This window comes from Talpa occidentalis, unplaced genomic scaffold (genome assembly GCF_014898055.3).
Source record: "Talpa occidentalis isolate TD23 unplaced genomic scaffold, MPIMG_talOcc4v2.1 talOcc4.3, whole genome shotgun sequence".
NCBI lineage: Eukaryota > Metazoa > Chordata > Mammalia > Eulipotyphla > Talpidae > Talpa > Talpa occidentalis.
The window spans coordinates 49,003,112-49,024,388 of NW_023603184.1; the positions used below are offsets into that span (position 1 = coordinate 49,003,112).

Here is a 21,277-nt window from a genome sequence, read left to right on the forward strand (position 1 = left end):
GGCCAATTCTTCAAGGATAAAAAGAAAATCTCCTTTTTATTGAATAAGGTAGGAACAGTCACTCTTATATTTTAGTACATTAAACCAGAGAATTATGTCATTGTCCTGAGCTCCCAGTATAGAATGCCCCATATTTAACACATGATCCATAAACCACTTAAGTTTCTTAAGCCTTATTAAGGTTATCCCTGACATGGGCACAGTATTCTAGTCTATGGAGTCAGATATTAAGCATTCACATATAATAGAGCCACAGAATCATGTTCATAGAGACATGCACGTTGGTATAATGCAACAGAGGCTGCGTCTGTATAAAAACTGAGAGCATTTAAAACAGAAAGATCACACTGTGGAGAGGGTTAGGTCAGAAACACTTTCCCTAGGGGAAGTGACTTGTATTCCACAGGATTTCTATGTCGTCTCTTTTCCTTTTCCTGTTCATCTCATTCTCCTATTCTGTATATTTCCAACAGAGGAGACCCGCTTCTCCCAACTTTCTCCTCACTTTCAGCAGGTGACTCAAGCTAGAAAACTTCATATTTCTCTCAATTTTCCACCATAGACATATAAACAAGTTTGTATCTTCACTCATCTAGACTCACATAGAGACTAACCGTGACCAGTCTTTGGGTCTCATTTATTTCCATCTTCTCAGGAAACATTTATTAGACCTCTTTCTTCCATATCTAGCCTCTGCTTGGAATGATACCACCTATCAACACTTTTCCAAAGAAGGATAAGATTGTATTAGTTTAAAACATACGTTGTAAACACTCTTTGTCTTCAAGCCTCTCACTAGATTGAAGCACTCTATCAGTGACTTCCTTGTTGACCAACACTTCTCAGTTCTTAACTTAGGTGGTTTCTTGAGTCCATCAGCTTTTAAATATTTTCGGTTTTCACTCAAGAAAGCACAAACCCTTCCTTGACCTTATTGCTTACCAGTTACCAATTTCCTGCTCATCTTCATAGGCCAACCAGCAGCTCCACTTGCATCTTAAAGACTATTCAAACTTTACTTATCCAGAATAGATTTCATGATCCTCCTACTATCACACCTAAAATGAACCTTTTTCAGAATATCCAAATTTAGTAAAGGAGTCGCTTCTGTCATTCATCTTTCCTTTACCACTCCCATATACAGTCATCTCTACGTGCCAGAATGTTTTCTTCTACATGGTCTTATCTGTTCATCTTTCTCGATCTCCACCATTACTCTAAATTACCCTGACATTATCATTTGCCTGGACTTTTACAAAAGTTTTATAAGTAGCTGTATGGGTTTTTTGTTAGTTTGTTTTTAACCACATCTCAACCACAAACACTTTCCTGCCTGTTCTCCACATTGCTTCCAGAATAATTGTTCCAAAATACAACTATGACCATGTTAACTGATTCTTTTGCCTCTTTGCAATTTACTTAAAATATGCTAATCAATTTTTTTAGGAATGAATCTTTTTTTTTTAAATTGACATATTTTTTTACATCATTGTTCATTTTTAAACAATATTTGCTTCCCCCCTCCCCTCAGGTGCAGTCACCATAGAGTTTCCTCCACCAATGCACCTGTGTCCCATCTTAAACATTATCTGGCTTGTGTTTTCCTCCTCAGTTCCTTCTCCTATCATCTCCTCCTAATATATTCTCTGTATTCCAACTACATTATCTTTACATCTCCTCAGAAATATCAGTTTACCTCCTGTGATAGGACTTTTGTGTACACAGTTCCCTCTACCTAAATAAATATTTTTTCTCCTTTTCCCAAGCTGATATTCCTTTCCAAATTTAAGCTTAATTTGCATTCCCTTAAGGGAGTCTTCTCATTAGTGTAATTCTTAACACACGTAGTTTCTTGACTCTCTGTATGTATGTTTTCTCCCTATGGATCCATAGGGCCTAAAACATTGCTTCAAATATAGTGGACAAATTAATGAAGGAAAAGGTGAGTAGAGATAAATGGATAAATGGATTTTGGATGAGTAGAAAGAACGAGGGTGATGTGCTACAGAAGACTCAGGCTGATTTTAATACACCTTAGATAATAAAATAGCTATAGGCAGGGGCCTCCCCGGTGGCGCAGCGGTTGAGCGCTGGGTTGCGAAGCTGCCCGCAGCCTCTGCAGCGCCAGTTCGATCCCCGGCTGCTCCCCGGCCACTGGAGGAGGGTCCCACATGGCGCGCAGACCTCTCCTGCCGTCCGCTGCTCCCCTCAGCAGTGTAATTCTGTCCTTCTGCCTGCTCTGCTCCCTGCTCTGGCTCTGGTGAATTTTCTCACCCTCCCGTTCTTCTGACTGTACACAGTGCTTGTATGTATAAGTCAATCAATCAATCAATCAATCAATCTTTAAAAAAAATAGCTATAGGCAAGATAAAAATTTTGACAATGGGAAATTGCTTTATCTTCAAGCAGACAGTTGTAATGAGAACATTTCCCTTCATCCACCAAAAGCCAAAAATTCTGCTGCCAAGGGCAGTCTTCTGCTACAGTTCACTGGATGTCTGACCATGTTGACTCAGTGGGCACCTTGGGCTTATTCTCTCTACATTGTGTAGGAAGACAGAAAACAACGAAAAGTCTCCAAGACTGGAATTTGGAGGTAGGGCATAGGAAGAATCTACTCTAACATTGTCTGAGATATCCATACATTCTTGTAGTGGCGGGATGGGCACTGAGCTGGTTCTCTCTGATTCTACGTAGATGGGTAAAGGAGAGTCCATGAGCCCTCTCTGGCTTTCTCAGGCTTTTATTGAACTTTCACATGTAGTGCAGCAACAGGTACACAGCAGGCAGGTGTGCTGGGGGTCAGGAGGCTGGCAGGCCTCCCAGCCCCTGGCAAATTTTTACTCTTCTCTCTCTTCTCTCTCTTCTCTCTCTCTCTCTCTCTCTCTCTCTCTCTCTCTCTCTCTCTCTCTCTCTCTCTCTCTCTCTGCCCCCCCCAACCTTTCTCTTGGTGAATGTATCAATACTGCAGCCATGGCCCACAGAAGTAAAGAATACCACTGAAAATAACAATGTAACAAAATGCAGGTGCCCACATCAGATTTACAATCCTAATAGAGGAGGGTAGAAAAGCCTGAAAATCATTTACCCTACAAATGTATACATTATTTTGCCCTCATTTGGATGGTCTTGCAAATTAGTTCTAACATCTTCAGAGTTTAGTATTTGCTTGAGCAACATAAATACTAAGAAATAACACTCATCAGTTCTCAGGATAAAACTACTCTAAACAATGGAAGAGGGTCTCCCTGGTGGTGCAACAGGTTGAGTGCAGCTCTGTGAAGCTGTCTGCAGACTCTGCAGTGCAGGGTCAATTCCCAGCTGGCCAGGGAGCTACCCACATAGCGCAGCAGACCTCTCCTGTCTCGCCCACTGCTCCTCAGCAGTGTATTTTGTCAGTCTGCCTGTTCTGTTCCCAGCTCTGTCTCTGGTGAATCCTCTCACCCTCCTGCGCATCTGGCCTGTACCCCACTGCTTGTATAAATAATTAAATCTTTAAAAATAAATAAACAATGGAAGAAAAGCACATCAGTGCCTTCACAAAATTCCCACCATTTGGTATATGACCCATTCTATGATAAAATGGTTCTTTCAATAGAGAAAATGTAACAAAGTTCCAAAATTAAGTAAGCAGAAGAGGTACAGACAGCTCTAAGGTACATGCCCTAGCCAGTATACTACTTTCAAGTAGTGCTCCCAAGAATAAAACCCGAGGTACCCCTATTCTCCATCACAGTGTCAGAGATTATATTTCCTACTACATTCAACTTCCTACCCAGAGTCTAGGGGCTATACTGATGCACAAGGGACTGAAATAGATGAGATTCTTTTGTTGATTTCTTTTAAAAAAAAAATTTATTTATTTTATACAAGAACCAGGGTACAGGCCAGATGCGTGGGAGGGTGAGAGGATTCACCAGAGACAGAGTGGGAAACAGAACAGGCAGACCGAAGAAATACACTGCTGAGGGGAGCAGCGGGCGTGGCAAGAGAGGTCTGCTGTGCCATGTGGCACCCTCGCTGGCCGGCCGGGATCAAGCTGGCACTGCAGAGGCTGTGGACAGCTTCACGGCACAGCGCTCAACCTCCTGCACCACCAAGGAAGGCCCTCTTTGTTGATTTCTTTTATCTTCTATAGACTTGAAGTTTTAAGGGAGTCAGAAAATTGCTATTCCATGTAAATGTTAGAAAACTTCTCTTTTTTTAGTTTTAGTTGATTTATAAATTTTATATTGAGGCATAATTGGTTTACAGTACAGTATATTAGGGAAACTGGTTCACACCTCTTCAGACCTATGCTACCACACCTCTCCCACCACGAAAGTACCCAAAATCCTCCATCATAAACCTTTGGGCCCCTACTTCCTTCATCCCCATCCTCATTCTCACCCTCCCCTCTAGTAGCCTCAGTTCTGCAGTCATGATTTCAGAGTTTGTCCTGGTTTAGTTGTAACTGTTCCTTTGAGAAAACTGCTTTTGGGAAAAAGACTTTGGACATAAGTTTTAGCTCAGAATTCACTTTTGCTTCCAAGATATAAATAGAGTACACATTTTTAATGAAAATGCTGACATAACCTAAAGAACAATGGTGTATGACCAAATCCATTGCAGAAACAGATTATTTCAATAGGGAAAGTACTAGCACCTTTAGAGACAGGATACTTATAAAATGTATTTAATTACATTGTGGCTATTAAATTTTGCAATTTTTACCTTACCAAAATGTAATCTAAAGTATCCATCAAGATCAATTAGCATTTTTTTTCAGTAAATTGAGGGATTTAGTCAATCTAGACTTGAATGATAATAATTTTTAAATGAGTTGTTTTTTTCTGAGTTAGTTGAAAATATAAGGATCAATAAATAAAATACTTAAATGTTTGTAGACATTTTTGCTCATTGCTATAATGAAAGAGTGGCTGTAAAACCTTTTCTCCACCACTGCAAATATGCTCAGGTTTGGGGTTTTGAATAGATGCCCTTGCTATGTGTTTTGTTCCTGAAGTCAAGACTTTAATCCAAGCTTTTTGGAAAGGCAATTTTTTGGAAACGGTCATGGGATTATGTTGCCTTTTGCCAGAAGACCTCCATAAGGAGCTGCAGCAACTAATGTTTCATTTCTGTGTCAAGTGTTAAAAATTTCCATCAGGCCAAAGTTTTCCCAAACATTTTATGTAATCCTACAGAGATCTGGAGCACCTAGAGGCTGTTTCCATAGGTCTGGCATGCTAACTTCTCTTTATTGGTCATAGGTAACTGACTTTTGTAGATTTGAGTAATAACTTTTCCTGTTTAGACTCCCTGAGGCTAAATCTAATGAGGCAAGCCTAAAGAAGGGATGAGAACAATGACAAGAGTGTCACAGAAAGTCTGACTAGTAAGCAAGTACAAGGAAGTCTTTGACATGAACACTTCCATATCGTTTTTTGTATAATCCAAGCATTTAAAAAACATTGCTTTGTTGCTATTTCCATGGATATCTTTATTAATAACAATGTTAACATACAAAAATATAAAAAGTAATAATTTTAATGTACACAAAGGTATAAAGAAGAAATATTTTGAAGAAGGTTAATGAGTACCACTTAAAGTACATACTTATTCATCTGTGGTATGACCTTCATTTATATGCTAAGGTTGTCCCAATAAAAATCTTAATGGCATTTGTCAATAAAATTGAATAAATATTACTGAAATTCATATAGAATCACAAAAGATCCCAAATAGTCAAAAAGCTATCCTGACTAAAAAGGGGAAAATGGTGGTATTACACTTTCATACTCCGAGCTATACTATAAAGCCATAATAACTAAAATGGTATTGTACTGGAACAAAAACAAACCAGAGACAAATATAATAGAATTGAGAGCTTGGGGGGGGGGGAAATCCACACATACATGGACAACTAATCTATGACAAAGGAGCAAAGATTTTACAAGGGAACAAGGAAAACCTCTTCAATAAATGGTACTGGGAAAATAGTATAGACATATTAAAAAATGAAACTAGACCAGTTATCTCATCCCATACACAAAAATCAACATAAATGAATAAAAGATATGAGTGTAGGACCTAAAATCATAAAGCACATGGAAGAAAACAGGCAAAACACTCCATGACATAAACTTCGTAAAGATTTTCATGGATTTGTCCCTAGCAGCTAAGAAGACAGAGAATGTAAACAACTGGAACTACATCAAACTGAGAAGCTTCTGTAAAATGAAAGAGACAGTAATCTAAAAAAAAGAGGCACCCTACTGAATGGGAGAAAGTATTTGCACACTCTACATCTGACAAGTGACTGATATTGAAGATCTTCAAACAACTCATACAACGCAGCAAAAAGAAAAAAAAAACTCATCAAAAAATAGAGAGAAGAACTAAATAGTCACTTCTCCAAAGGATACACAGATGGCAAATAGGCACACAAAAAAAAGCATTCAGTACCCTTTATCATCAGGGAAATGTAAATCAAAACTACATTGGGATACCATCTCACACCTGTGAGAATACTCCATGTTTAAAAAAACAAAACAGTAACAACAAATGCTGGCGAGGTTGCAGAGAAAAAGGAATCCTCTTACACCACTGGCAGGACTATAGACTGGGTCAGCTCCTATGGAAGTGCACCATTTCCCAAAAACACTAAAAATTGGATTTATAATACAATCCAGCAATTCATATGAAGATGTGGTATATATGCACAATGGAATACTACCCTGCAATCAAAAAAGGTAAACTCATATCATTTGAGGCAACATGAATGGATCTGGAAGACATTATGCTAAGTGAAATAAGCCAGAAGGAAAAAGATAAATATTGGATGGTGTCATTGATATGTTGAATATAGAGAAAACAGAGAAAGGCTCAGACAGACAAACATCCCTTGAAAGCTGACAATAGATCCGAGGCATCCAAGAGGGGAGCGGGAAAGGGAAGGGGAGGAATGAGCATAGTGATGGAGAGAGCACAATGGAATATGGTGGAGGGCTCTGGGTGCTTTGATGGAGGAAGAGCTACAGTGGTCAAACCTGATGAGAGAAATCCTATATTGTCAAAATATTAATAAGGATGTAAAACAACGGTATTTCACTAAACAAAAAAAAAATACGAATGTTGTACAACATACTCAATTCCTCAATATTGTTGTAGAAAAAGGTCCTTATTTAGGATATGTGTGTGACAGGAGGTTTCGAAGGTGACAGCTGTCATTCACAACTCATATCTATAGCTCGCTCATCTATGAATAGACACCAACATCCAAATCAACAGCACTCACTTGTGTCTATGTTTCCACATTATCTAAGATATCAGATAAAGGAGAATATGATACTCAGAGATTGGTGCCAAGAGAGTTAGTAAGACATGCATTTACTTTGTTTCTAGAATAGGAAAGGTGAGTCTAGCATAGTAACACTGGACATGGCACTCCATAAGCCAATCAAATCTCATGTTTCCAAGGCCTCCCCGGTGGTGCAGAGTGTTGAGCACAGTGCTGTGAAGCTGTCTGCAGCCTCTGCAGTGCAGGTTCGATTCCTGGCCGGTCAGGGCAAGACCCACATGGTGCAGCAGACCTCTTCTATTTCGTCCGCTGCTCTCCTCAGCAGTGCCTATTCTATTCCCCACTCTGTCTCTGGTGAATTCTCTCAGACTCCTGCCCTCTGGCCTGTACCCTGGTTCTTATATAAATAGAAAAATCTTTAAAAAAAAAAAAAAAACCTCATGTTTCCAGAGGCCCTTCCACCACTCAGGGCTGTAGCCCATGGTCCCATAATACTTTTCAGAAACTCTAGTTCCACAAAAAAAAAAAAAAAAAAAAATGCAGCAGTGGGTCTGAACTCAGAAATTACTCCTAAAGATGTAGAAATTCTAATAAATCCACTGTTGTAAGAAGTCAAAACTTGATGCTTTTTAAAAGAAAATAAACTCACTAAAATATTTGAACTCCATATCTTTTGACTATATCTTATACCATCTGAGGCAAGTTAAAAGTACGACAAACTGTAAGTTAAAAGTATGACTACCCAGAGGCCTCCCTGGTGGCACAAGTGGTTAAGTCTCAGCACTATGAAGCAATCTGCAGCTACTGAAGCACGAGTCTGATCCCCAGCCAGGGAGCTCCCTACATGGCGCAGCAGACCTCTCCTATCTCTCCCGCTGCTCCCCTCAGCAGTGTATTTCAGTCAATCCACCTGTTCTGTTCCTCACTCTGTTTCTGGTGAATCTTCTCATCCCCCGCACCCCTGGTTTGTACCCCAGTTCTTGTATACATAAATAAATTTAAAAAAAAGTAGGACTTCTTGTTAGAGTTCACTGCTCCAGTCCCTTTGTTGGACAAATACTGATATTAAACTATTTTCAGAGCTATCCAGTGCCAATAATAATAACAAAATTAACATGGATTGACTATATGCCAGACACTGATTTAGGAATATTGCATACACTGTCTCTAATTCTGAAAATAATCTTGCAAGGTAGCTATCTATTATTATTCTTATTTCACAAAAGAGAAAAGAGATGCTAAAATGCATATTTCATTTCATCATTTCATATGGCTTGTGTGATGAAGGAGATCTCAGGAAGTCCCAAGCTCATGCCCATACCACCACTACCTTCTTAACTTGTCAGTGAAAAACTTGGGGCTGGGGAGGGAAAAGAGAGGGGTATTGGCATGGGCTATTTAGTAGAGGGTGAGTGAAACATGCACACATATCAAAGAGCAAAATTGAAACCCAACATTAAAATGAAAATGAAAATAGAATTTTGGATAAAAGAATGTTTATCTGCCCTGGAAATTGCATGCTGTACCAATACATACCTCACACAGCTAATGATCCATGGCAGTGCAACAACTGAGACAAATCTCCTTTTACATGTCACCAGAGTTTCTGTTCTACTATCAGTTTCTCTCCCCACTTCAATACCGCTTATTTCTCCATCAAAAACTCAAGTCAGGGCCTCCCCTAGTGGCACAGGGGTTGAGTGCTGGGCTGCGAAGCTGCCTGCAGCCTCTGCAGCACTGGTTCGATCAAGGGTCCCACATGGCGAGCAGACCTCTCCTGCCATGCCTGCTGCTCCCCTCAGCAGTATATTTTGTCTGCCTGCCTGTTCTGTTCCCCGCTCTGGCTCTGGTGAATTCTCTCACCCTCCCACGCTTCTGACTGTATCCAGTGCTTGCATGAATAAATAAATATTAAAAAAAAAAAAACAACTCCAAGTCAGTATCTCAGATACTCAAGCTGGAGAAGAGAGAATCCCATTACTCCGAGACTTTGTACAAATTGAAACATACCACTTATCTGCTCATTAGGAGCATCAAAGAAGAGGTGTTCACAAACATGAATCTATCAGAGATTTAACATTTACTCTTTGAAGTGTTATTTTTTTTGTATTAGTAGTCACAGTTACAAGTCAAAAAGGTAATTTTTCTCTTAAAAATACTTGAGCATAATTTTAGTTTTATTATGTGCTGATTCATGGCCAACATTTATGAATGTCAGTTAAAATATGAAGTTGGAAAGTGCTGATGCTCCACTTTCAGGTACCCCATAGATTTTCAGGGTTTTTGATGGCTTCTAAAGTTTGTTTCTTTCATCATTTCAGCTGCCACTTCCGAATAGCTGTTAATACATCATGCTTTAATAATTCCCTCTTCTGAATTTTTATAAACTTGCTCTAAGTATTTGAATCTTCTAATGGAAAGGTAATGAGTAGGCAGGATCATAAGAAACATCTAAATATGATCATATACCCCCTATTATAAAGGAAGATAAAAAGTATCATAGTTCTCTCATGTTCAGATACATGTGTCTGGGGCCTCCCCGGTGGCGCAGCGGTTGAGTGCTGGGTTGCGAAGCTGCCCGCAGCCTCCGCGGCGCCGGTTCGATCCCCGGCTGCTCCCCGGCCACCGGGGGAGGGTCCCACATGGCGCGCAGACCTCTCCTGCCACCCGCTGCTCCCCTCAGCAGTGTACTTTGGTCCTTCTGCCTGCTCTGCTCCCCGCTCTGGATCTGGTGAATTCTCTCACCCTCCCGCGCTTCTGACTGTACCCAGTACATGTATAAACAAGCAAACAAACAAACAAAAAATAAATAAATAAAACATGCCTCTATTAAAAAAAAATTAAAAAAAAATTCAAATACATGTGTCTGAGAAAAGCTAACCCAGAGGGTCCATAGAATAGGTAGATGTAGGGTAAGTGGTTTTCAGGTTTTTCTGTCCTGCCTCCTTTGAGATTGACCTGCCTGATGGGGCACCTGCAGTTGTTACATTGTTGCAAGCTGTCTTATTTACTTCTGAGGGTCATGGGAGAGGTATTGAAATAGTCAGGGAGAAAAGCAGAAGCAGCAACAGGGAGAAGTGGAGAAAGAAGCCAGAGAACCCCAGAGTGAAGACTTGCTGGGGGCTTGGAGGCCTACCAGCCTCCTGACATCCCTGGCACCCCTACCTGCCATGTACCTGGTTGCCACACTACATGTAAAGCTCAATAAAAGCCTGAGAAACCCACCAAGGGCACCAGGACTCTCCTTTACTCCAGTCTGCCCAATCATAGATAACCTGCTCCTTGGCCATCCTGCCACCACAGTAGGTATTGAGTCTATGAATTGTAAGCATTAAAATACTAATTTAGCCTACCTCAAAACCATTTGGTTTATTCTAGATTATTTTCTGTTAATGTTACATAATTAAGGTGGCTGAATATTAAGTAAAACGTTATTCAGTCAATAGAGCTGAAACTCTTTCTCTACATTAGAGAAACCAAACACTCAATTCTTTGAGGGATGTTTCTGAACACAGAAACAATCACTTGACTTGGAAAATTTATCAACCTATATATAGTATTTTGAATTCTCAATAATTATACATTATTAAATTACCATATTCTAAACTAGCATTCTTCTACAAACCTATGAAAAAATGCTGTACTTACAGCTATGTCATGGAACAAGCCCTGAGAAAACACTTCATATCAAATTCCTGAAGCAAATAATAAACCCAAGTAGGAAGATAGAGTTTATCAAGCTCAAAGAAAACCCATTATTAAAAATCCTTTAGCTCTGAACGTAAGGACAGCATTAGATTTCTAAACTGTTGGGTTTAAAATTCTCTTTATAGTGCCTCCCCTGGTGGCGCAGCGGTTGAGCACTGGGCTGTGAAGCTGCCTGCAGCCTCTGCAGTGCCGGTTCGATCCCCGGCTGCTCCCCGGCCACCAGAGGGAGGGTCCCACATGGCGCGCAGACCTCTTCTGCCGCCCGCTGCTCCCCTCAGCAGTGTACTTCAGTCCTTCTGCCTGCTCTGCTCCCCGCTCTGGCTCTGGTGAATTCTCTCACCCACCCGCGCTTCTGACTATACCCAGTGCTTGTATAAATAAATAAATGAAATAAAATAAAATAAAATTTTTCAAAAAAAAAATCTCTTTATATTGTAGTTATCTACATGGACTTCTGCAAATAAAGACAAGATCTGACATGCTGACAGTGCTGTAAAGGAAGACCTTCGAATGTGCCACCATGGCTGCCACAATGGTTGTCTAACACTGAATTGCATAGGCTCCTTTTAACACCATAACATAAGGCATAGCAACTAAAACCAGTCATTTCTGAATTCATTATTTTCCACAGCAAAATCAAGAGCATCAGAAGAAATAGTGAACAATTTCAGAGAAAGGACATGATTTGGTACCCAAATGACTCATTTGGCTCTAGTATGTTTTGGTTGTTTGATGCCAAGAAAGATACTTCACTTCTCTGAGCTTCAGTTTTCTCATCTATCAAGCAAAAGAGGTAATACCTTTCAGCAAAGTCAAGTGTGGATTAAAAATAAGTAGTTTATGCTTTCAAAATCTTAGGAAAGTTCTTCTTAATATTGTGATAAAAAGGTCAAGGAATTCTTTCAGGAGATGAACATTTTAGGTGTCAAAAACAAATACCAAACAACATGCCAACCAACAATGTACAAGGTTCTGAATATTCCATATGCTGGTGCACATTTGGTAGTATAGGTAATTTCAATTTTAAACATACTGGTGGACGTGCAGCAGATTTTCATTGTGGTTTCATTTGGATTACCCTTACAACTAATGTTTTGGCTGGTCATTTGCATATAATATCATAAATTATTTGTCATCTATTAATGTTGAAGCTATATGCTGAACTATCTGTTGTAGTAATTTATTCATTGAATATTCATTCAAAATTTAAAAAAAAACTAAAAATAAAAAGCCAGATAGTAAATAACAAAAAAAACATAAAAAAACCCCACTTTAATAAAATTATTATATAAACAAGGAATAGAAATGAATTTCTTCAGTATGATAAAGAACATCTATAAAGTACCCACAGCTAACATATTTATAAATTATTTTCCCTAAATACCAGAGCAAGACAAGAATGTCTGCTCTTGTCACCTATATTCAACATTACACTGAATATTCTAGTCTAGACAAATGGGCAAGAAAATGAAACAAAATGCATCCAGATTTGAGAGGAAGAATTAAAACTCTCTACAAATGGAATGATCTTGTTTATAGAAAATAGTAACAAGACACTACAAAGTTATTATATGTTCAGCAAGACTTCAGAGTACAAAATCAATGAATAAAAATTTATAATATTTTCATACATTACCAATAATCAATGCAAAAATGAAATTAAGAAAACATTACAATTCATAATAGTGTCATAAATAAGAAAACAGTTGGGAATAAATTTAACAAAACAAGTGTACAACTTGTACTCTGGAAACCATAAAATACTGTGGAAAGAAATTATGAAGAGCTAACTGAAAGAAAAAATATCGGCACACAGACCTCTCCTGTCGCGCCTGCTGCTCCCCTCAGCAGTGTATTTCATCAGTCTGCCTGTTCTGCTCCCTGCTCTGGTGAATTCTCTCACGCTCCCACGCTTCTGACTGTACCCAGTGCTTATATAAATAAATAAATAAATGTTAAAAAAAAAGAAAAAAATATCTGTGGAATCAGAACTCAATATTGTTAAGATGGAAATATTCCCAAAAATTAATCTATAGATTCAAAATACCAAGTGGTTCTTTTGTGGAAATTGATAAACTGATCCTAAAAGTTATGTAAAAATGGAGGTCCCTTTTGCATGTAGCAGCCCAGAAGCTTGACCACTACCTCACACCATACACAAAAATCAACTCAAAATGGATTAAAGAACTAGACATAAGACCTGAAACCATAAAATACATAGAAGGAAATATAGGTGAAACACTACGTGATTTGCATATCAAAGACATCTTTATAGACACATCGCCCAAAGCAGTGATAGTGAAGGCAAAGATAAACAGCTGGGACTACATCAAATTAAAGAGCTTCTGCACAGCAAAAGAGACAATAACAAAAACAAAGAGAAACCCCACCAACTGGGAGAACATTTTTGCACCCAACATTAATGATAAAGGACTGATCACAAAAATATGCAAAGAGCTGATGAGACTCAACAACAACAAAGAAAATAATCCAGTCAAAAAATGGGCAGAAGAGCTAAAAAGAAACTTCTCTGAAGAGGAAATGCAAATGGCCAACAGACATATGAAAAAATGTTCAACATCACTTGTCATCAGGGAAATGCAAATCAAAACTACCATGAGATACCATCTTACACCAGTGAGAATGGCACATATTAAAAAAACTAGCAACAACAAATGTTGGCGAGGGTGTGGAGAAAAAGGAACTCTTCTGCACTGTTGGTGGGAGTGCAAACTGATCCAACCACTGTGGAAAGCTGTGTGGAGATTTCTGGACCTACTAAACATAGAGCTTCCATATGATCCAGCAATTCCACTCCTAGGTATTTACCCAAAGGACACAGAAACATCAATTCCAAAGAACACCTGCACCCCTATGTTTATAGCAGCACTGTTTACAATAGCTAAGCTTTGGAAACAACCCAAATGCCCAAAAATAGATGACTGGATCAAGAAGATGTGGTACATATATACCATGGAATATTACTCAGCATTCAAAAAAGCTAAACACATGCAATTTGCAGCAACATGGATGGCACTGGAAGGGATCATGCTCAGCGAAATAAGCCAAAAAGAAAAGGAAAAATACCGGATGGTCTCACTCATAGCAGGAATCTAGAAAACTTAAATAAGGGACCAGGAAAATGAATAACTATAAGAAAGTGAAAATCAAAATCAACAAAAAACTATGAACCAGAGACACTTTTAGTGGGGCGGGGGCGGGAGGGGAGGGATTGGGGTCAGAATGGGGGGGCTGCAATTGTATGGGGAATATAACAATAAAATTTATTATTTAAAAAAAAAATGGAGGTCCCTAAGACAAATACCAGATGCTTGTACTTTCATATGGAATATGGAGAAACAAAACAAAGGGTCAGATAGAACAAAATCATAAACAAATCCTACAAGTGTGATTAAAGAACTGAAGGTGCTAAAAGGGGAAGGCAAGGGTGGAAAGCAGGATGTGGAGAGAACAAGTAGACTAAGGGGGAACTATGTGTGTGCCTTTAGTGGATGTGGTAACACACACCTGAAGGGGTGCTCCTATACCTGTGAATCATGTACAGTGTTGTCAACCAACGATCCCTCAATGAAAATATATATATAATATGAAAAAAAAAGGGACAATAACACCCAAAACAATCTTGAAAAAGAAAAACAAATTTTAAGATTCATACTTCTCAATTTCAAACTAACTATAAAACTACAGTAGTTGAGACAGTGAGGCACTAGCATTAAGGATTGCCATATAGATCAATGGAAACGAACTGAAGTCCAATATAATCCTGTACATTTAAATTCAGTTGTATTTTATTGATGGTAAATGGCAATTAAATAAGAATACACAGCACTTTATAACAGACACTTGGACATCCATATACACTATAGACAAAAATTGCCTCAAAATGGCTTGTAGACATAAATGTAAGAGCTAAAACGATAAAAGGGTTAGAATAGGAGTAAAGTTTTGTGAATCTGTGTTACATGCATTCTTCTTAGATCTAATACCAACAGCAGTAGTGACAACAAAAAGATGAATTAGACTTCATCAAAACTTAAAATGCGGGTGCCTCACTGGTGGCGCAGTGGGTTGAGTGCAATGCAGAGCTGTGAAGCTGTCCACAGCCCTTGCAGCCCGGGTTTGATTCCTGGCCAGCCAGGAAGATACCCACATGGTGCACAGGCCTCTCCTGCCTCGCCCGCTGCTCCCCTCAGCAGTGCTTTTGGTCTCTCTTCCTGTTCTCTTCCTTTTGGTCTCTCTTCCCCACTCTGACTCTGGTGAATCCTCTTACCCTCCTGTGCCTCTGGCCTGTACCCCAGCTATTGTATAAATAAAAAAAATAAATCTTTAAAACAAATTACAATGTGCTTCAATGACACTATTAAAAAATAGACAATCCACAGAATAGTACAAAATATTTGCAAATCAAATATTTAATAAGCTATTAGTATCAAATTATATAAAGAACTCTCACAATCAAAAATTTAAAAATTTAAAAAAATTAAAAAAGGTAAAGGAGGGCCTCCCCGGTGGCGCAAAGGTTGAGAGATGGGTTGCGAAGCTGCCTGCAGCCTCTGCAGTGCAGTTCGATCCCCTGTTGCTCCCCAGCCACCAGAGGAGGGTCCCACATGGTGCGCAGACCTCTCCTGCCACCCCTCCCCTCAGCAGTGTATCTCATCAGTCTACCTGTTCTGTTTCCCGCTCTGTCTCTGGTGAATCCTCTCACCCTCCTGCACATCTGACCTGCACCCCAGCTATTGTATAAATAAAATAAATTAAAAAAAAAAATAGTTCTCTAATTCTAGATACAATTTAAGACCCTACACTATGTAATTTTTCATAATTTTCCTAAATCTCTATTGTCTGCTAATGTCCTGACTTTTCATTCTACAAGGGAACACGGAGGATGGTATGAAAATCTTGATGGAACAAATAAAAATTGTACCCAGTCTTCAGAATGACAATAATTCTCAAAGTCATCCTGAGTGTCATTCCCCAGCAATAGGTTAGCCCTGTGGCTGGCAGGCTCATGGGAACTCTGGAAATACTGAGAGAACAGACACAACAAAAATTGTATGACTGGGTTGGATATTTCTAAGCGCATGTTCTGGATATTTAGGTGGTCTGCATAAAAATGAGGTCAGACAATGAATTGTGGAGTAAAAAATAAGGGATGAAATAGCTTCAAGATTAAAGGGGAGGAGATTTATAGGGCTATTAAAGAGTGACTTAATGCATATTGTATTAATTGATTTCAATTTTCAATTATACCAAATGATTCCAACTATGGGTAATATGAAGCAGCCTGGGAGAACATGCTAAAACAACACTTTAAAAGAGTATCTCCTCTGCTTTGAGGAATGTCTGCATTTATTGATTTCCCATAAAAGCGAAAAATCACTTTCAAAATCTAGAGAGCCATATAAGAAAACATTTATTTATGTATTTATTTATTTTTTGTGGGACCCTCGCTGGTGGCCGGGGATCGAACTGGCGCTGCAGAGGCTGCGGGCAGCCTCACAACCAGCGCTCATCCGCTGCACCACCAGGGGAGGCCCAAGAAAACATTTAAATGTTTTTAAATTAAAAGGTGTGTGTAGTTCCCACTCCTTAAAAAAATGGCCTTATGTTAATAAGAATATAAACATATCTTGTTAATATAACATTCCTAGAGCAGCAGTTCCTGCAGTCAGAGAGCAAAATGTCTCTTTTAAAGAGCTTCAGGATATCTGCTTATAGAGCCTTTAAGAGTGCAGTAGTTGATGGAGGTATCCAATATATAACTTCAATTCAAAAAAATTAATTAATTCAATTTAAAAATAGTTGTATCTGACATCCTAGAAACATTCCAATTCCACTCCGCACACTCTTATGGAGAAAGAACCCTAACAAAGAAAATAGCTAAACTTCTTGACTGTTTTTAATGTTCTTCCTCATCAATTCATCACTTCTTTCTTGAAGGGCCTATCCTTTTCTTTCCTCTTTCCATTTATCATACAATTACTAATTACCAAGTGACATGTTAACATTTGCTATACATCATCTCATGTAAATCTCAATACATCCTATTACATGCATAAACTTACAGAGATTAAGCAAACTACTAGAGCCACATAGCTGGTCAGTGGCAGTTCATATTTTAATATAAATCTTACTTGATTCTAAATCTTGTATACATAACTATTACAAAACAGTGCAGCTTCTATCTTTGAAAATCTACCTTAAGGCGCTGCATTCTGAAAATTCAGGCATTTTGATAGAACATTATTATAGCATGTATCACCCGTTATAATTCTTATTTATATATGTATTTTTTACTGCTACCTCTTGAATAATCTGCAGGTCAGTTACAACTAATAAAATGTGCTCTGTAAATACTCTCGAATGAGTCAGTGAAAGTTGATATATTCACAGTGCAGTGTTCTAATTTGCAAATGCTTATGTGATTTTTGAAAATATTCCACATATTTACTTATAAATGAATATTATAAAATGTGTATGCAGATACAACAATATTCATAATAAACTCCATAATGGCAGGGGCTTGACTTTAAGCTTAGCTTTTATAAGCTCCTGTCATTGCATTATTTTTTAATTTATAGCAACTAAGTGTGTGCAAACATGCAGAGCAATTATTCTAAAACAAACCATGTGTATTTATGTATCCAATGTCTAATCAATAAAAATCTCAAATTACAGCTATTTCCAATAATGTCTAATAGCTAGGGGTTGTGTTTGAGGACATTCCTTAATGTGATCAAATCCCTGCATAGGCCATTGCCACACTAATTGCTCCAAAGACATGCATTGAAATGTATCATCCTCTTAAGCCTCTATACATGGTCAAGGCTAATTTTCTTTATTTTCAACTATCAAGAATTTATTCTTAGACTAGTTCACTTCACATTCAGAAACCTGCCTGTTTCCACTTGAGACCCAGAACCTGTGGGTATCTTATCATTTGTTTACAAGTGGGAGGGGGAGAGGTAACCATTGTGTTCATAGTTGTGATCTTGCAAACCAAAGAGTCAAATAACCCAATTAGGGCCTCCCCAGTGGCACAGTGGTTGAGCGCTGGGTTGCAAAGCTGCCCACAGCCTCTGCAGTGCTGGTTCGATCCCTGGTTGCTCCCTGGTCACCGGAGGAGGATCCCACATGGCGTGCAGACCTCTCCTGCCACCCGCTGCTCCCCTCAGCAGTGTACTTCGGTCCTTCTGCCTGCTTTGCTCCCCGCTCTGGCTCTGGTGAATTCTTTCACCCTCCCGCGCTTCTGACTGTACCAATGCTTGTATAAATAAACAAAAAATAAATAAATAAATCTTAAAAACAAAACAAAACAAAAAAATAACCCAATTAAGTTTGAAGCGAGGTGAGAAGGGTATCATTCCAGTGCTTAATGTATGTCTACGATGGGAGATAAATAAACAATAAAGTTGACACACTTCTCACAAGGGAAGATACTTCACTTATAGCTGTTCAGAAAATATAATCATGTTCCTGTTTCTTATATAATTGCTGCGGTAACAGCTCTATTCAGCTTGAACTTCAATCTGTACATTATAGTTCTAAGAAGAAAAATCTTTTGAGAAACACTTCACATTATTACAGAAGCATGGAGTGCCAAATAAATAAGAGCATCCAGGAAGAGACTGAGCAAACAGTAAGAAAAGTGACTTTCAAAGCAATATGTAACAGGTGACAGGTATTTGGAAAGCAATTTAAAAAGAGAAAGCAACTTTCTTAGGAAAGTCAAGGATAAAAGTTCTATACTTGAACCTGAGACAAATGCACACACACATAACAAGACTTTTTTGAATAAAGTAATAAAGGCCAATTATAAGGATACAATCATCCAGAGCATAACATCAAGGAAAAAGTATGGGGTAATCAGGAGAGGTATGAAGAAAAATTTGAATTGGAAAAGTGTACCAAGATAAGACTATCCATTTCTTATGAATAAAACTATTTATTTATAACTAGCTTCAGTCCATGAAGGATGGAGACAGACAGGACATTCTCAAGCGCATCAAATTAATATTTTCTCTATTTCCTGAGGGAGGAGAAAATGGAAAATTAATACCAGAACTACCTTACATATTATATGTAGTTTTTGTTATATAAATGTGTTTATGCTAATTATGTAAACTATCCATGTTTCTCATGCTTTAATGTACATTTAGTTAGTATAAATTATTTTGGTAATTTTGATGAACTTAATTGTTCTATTTAATGATATTTTTGGAATCAATAGACTATTACAGATTATCAAATTCCCAGTATTCTGAGTACATAGTATGATACTTCTACCCATTCCATTAGCTCTAGTGGGAGTTCCATAAATGTTGCTGATCAGGCTTTATTTCTTTTCTTTTTGGTTTCAAATAACTCAAATAACATTAAACTCCACAAAAAAAAATAAATAACAGAAAAAGTGATATATTGGTTATTACGTTTTTGAGATAATTTTACAGAAGCAAAAGGAAATTTGAGTCGGTAAAAACCTCAGAAGCGTAGATACACAACAGCTCTAGGAATTACAGCAACTAAGATTCATGGAATTTTGCTCAGAGTATTGTCATTTGAAGATCCATTACTGATGACTGCCTGATTAACAATGCTCCAGTACAAATTCTATACTCCCAGGAAAGAGAATTCAGATGACCCAGCTAGGATGAGAACACTAGCCCTGGATCAGTCAGTAAGGCCAGAGGCAGACTCACAGAGCTGAAGCGTGGCACTGGGGTAGCTTTGTATGTGAGGGTTACTCTCAAAGAAAGCAGAATCATTATGGGTTGTACAACTCCTCTAGAAAGTTTCTGCTTCTCTGGAAGATGTAATTATTTTTAAAGTAAATGACAAAGAAAATCCATGAAGCAAGCTGATCTCACTTCTGTGATAAATGCAAGAAGAAATATCTATTTTCTGAAGCTTTCACTTGACTACAAGAGCAGAGAATCAGACTTTAATGTTGGCATTTCTGACCTGTGATATTCAGGAAGGATGTTCTACACAGTCATCTATTTAGTTTTGAATATGCTGCAAAAGGGAGACCAAACCTGGGATTCCTATATCCTAAGGGGCCCAACTCAAAGATAAAAATGCAGGATTGATATTTTTAATAATACAAAAGACAGAATTCTAATAATGGATTTACTTGCAATAAGATTGCACAAAATGTCAAATTTCTTTTGTTTTGGCCTGAAATTATCAGTGTGGTAGAAAATCAGTCCCTAATCAAATTTTTTATTGGTGTTGTACATGGAGGTGCTTGATGAAATGGGAACACAATCTTATTCATGTCTGTATATCTAGAAACTGGAACATTACTTGATTGAGTTGAAATACTAAATTTTTTCTAGTTTGAAAACAAAAGTCCCCAAAATATCATCGTTGGTACTCCAGAAGAGAGAACATACAAAAAAAATCCTTGAAGGTGATAGATAGAAATCTATCATTGAAGAAGGTAACATTATTATAAATATTGCTCTTTACCAACATATATAAGAGATGTTAAGCAAGTTACTAAAGAGGAAATTAACAGATTGAAGTGTCATTCATTGAACCTGCATTCTGAGTTCCCAGCATGTACCAGGAATTTATCAGGTATGGGTATATTAGGACCCTGAAAAGCACATGATCTTCTGGGAGAAATAGACACCAATTTGTAATCGTGAGATGGTGTCATCAGGGAGACACTAAAAGAAGTGATGGATAAAGAAATAGAATTATTAAAACTCATTCTTTCTCTGGCATCAGCAGAGTCCCTAAGCATGTACTCCCCTCTGACCATCTGCTCACAAAAGTGTGACATTTTTAATCTCCAAGTCTCTGGCAAGCCTAGGCAGCCTCTGCACTGCAGGAATGTCTTCAAAATTTAACATCATCATCTCTCCTTCACTGAAGGTGAGCCTACCTATCTTTCCACAGACAAACAAGGACTCTCTTCCAGGATCTGAGTAAAAAGTGGACTCCCCCGATCTAGTACCCTACGACACAGTCATGTCATGTTAAAACAGTCCCTCTGCATCTTTCAACAGCAATAAATGAGAACATTTAAGTCATTCTACATGCATGGCCTATACATTGCCTGTACATTGCCTGTAAGGTAGGTCAAATGAGAAGAATGACTAAAAAGTAAATTTCGAAGTTCTTGTCCCCATTATACTCAAATTATTTCATGACGAACTATCAGCTGCAGGCCACAGAGCAACCAGAGGAAACATTGCCATTTCCACCAGGCAATAGTTACATGACAGAATATCATACAAATCAGTCATTTTGCTTACT

At 38.3% G+C, this 21,277-nt stretch overlaps 1 protein-coding gene across 1 annotated transcript in view; it reads right to left on the reverse strand.

Moving 5' to 3' along the window:
• The window catches only part of LOC129146611 (disks large 1 tumor suppressor protein-like), a 652,699-nt gene that overhangs the window by 224,805 nt on the left and 406,617 nt on the right, over positions 1 to 21,277 (reverse strand). The gene's annotated exons all lie outside the window — the stretch shown is intronic.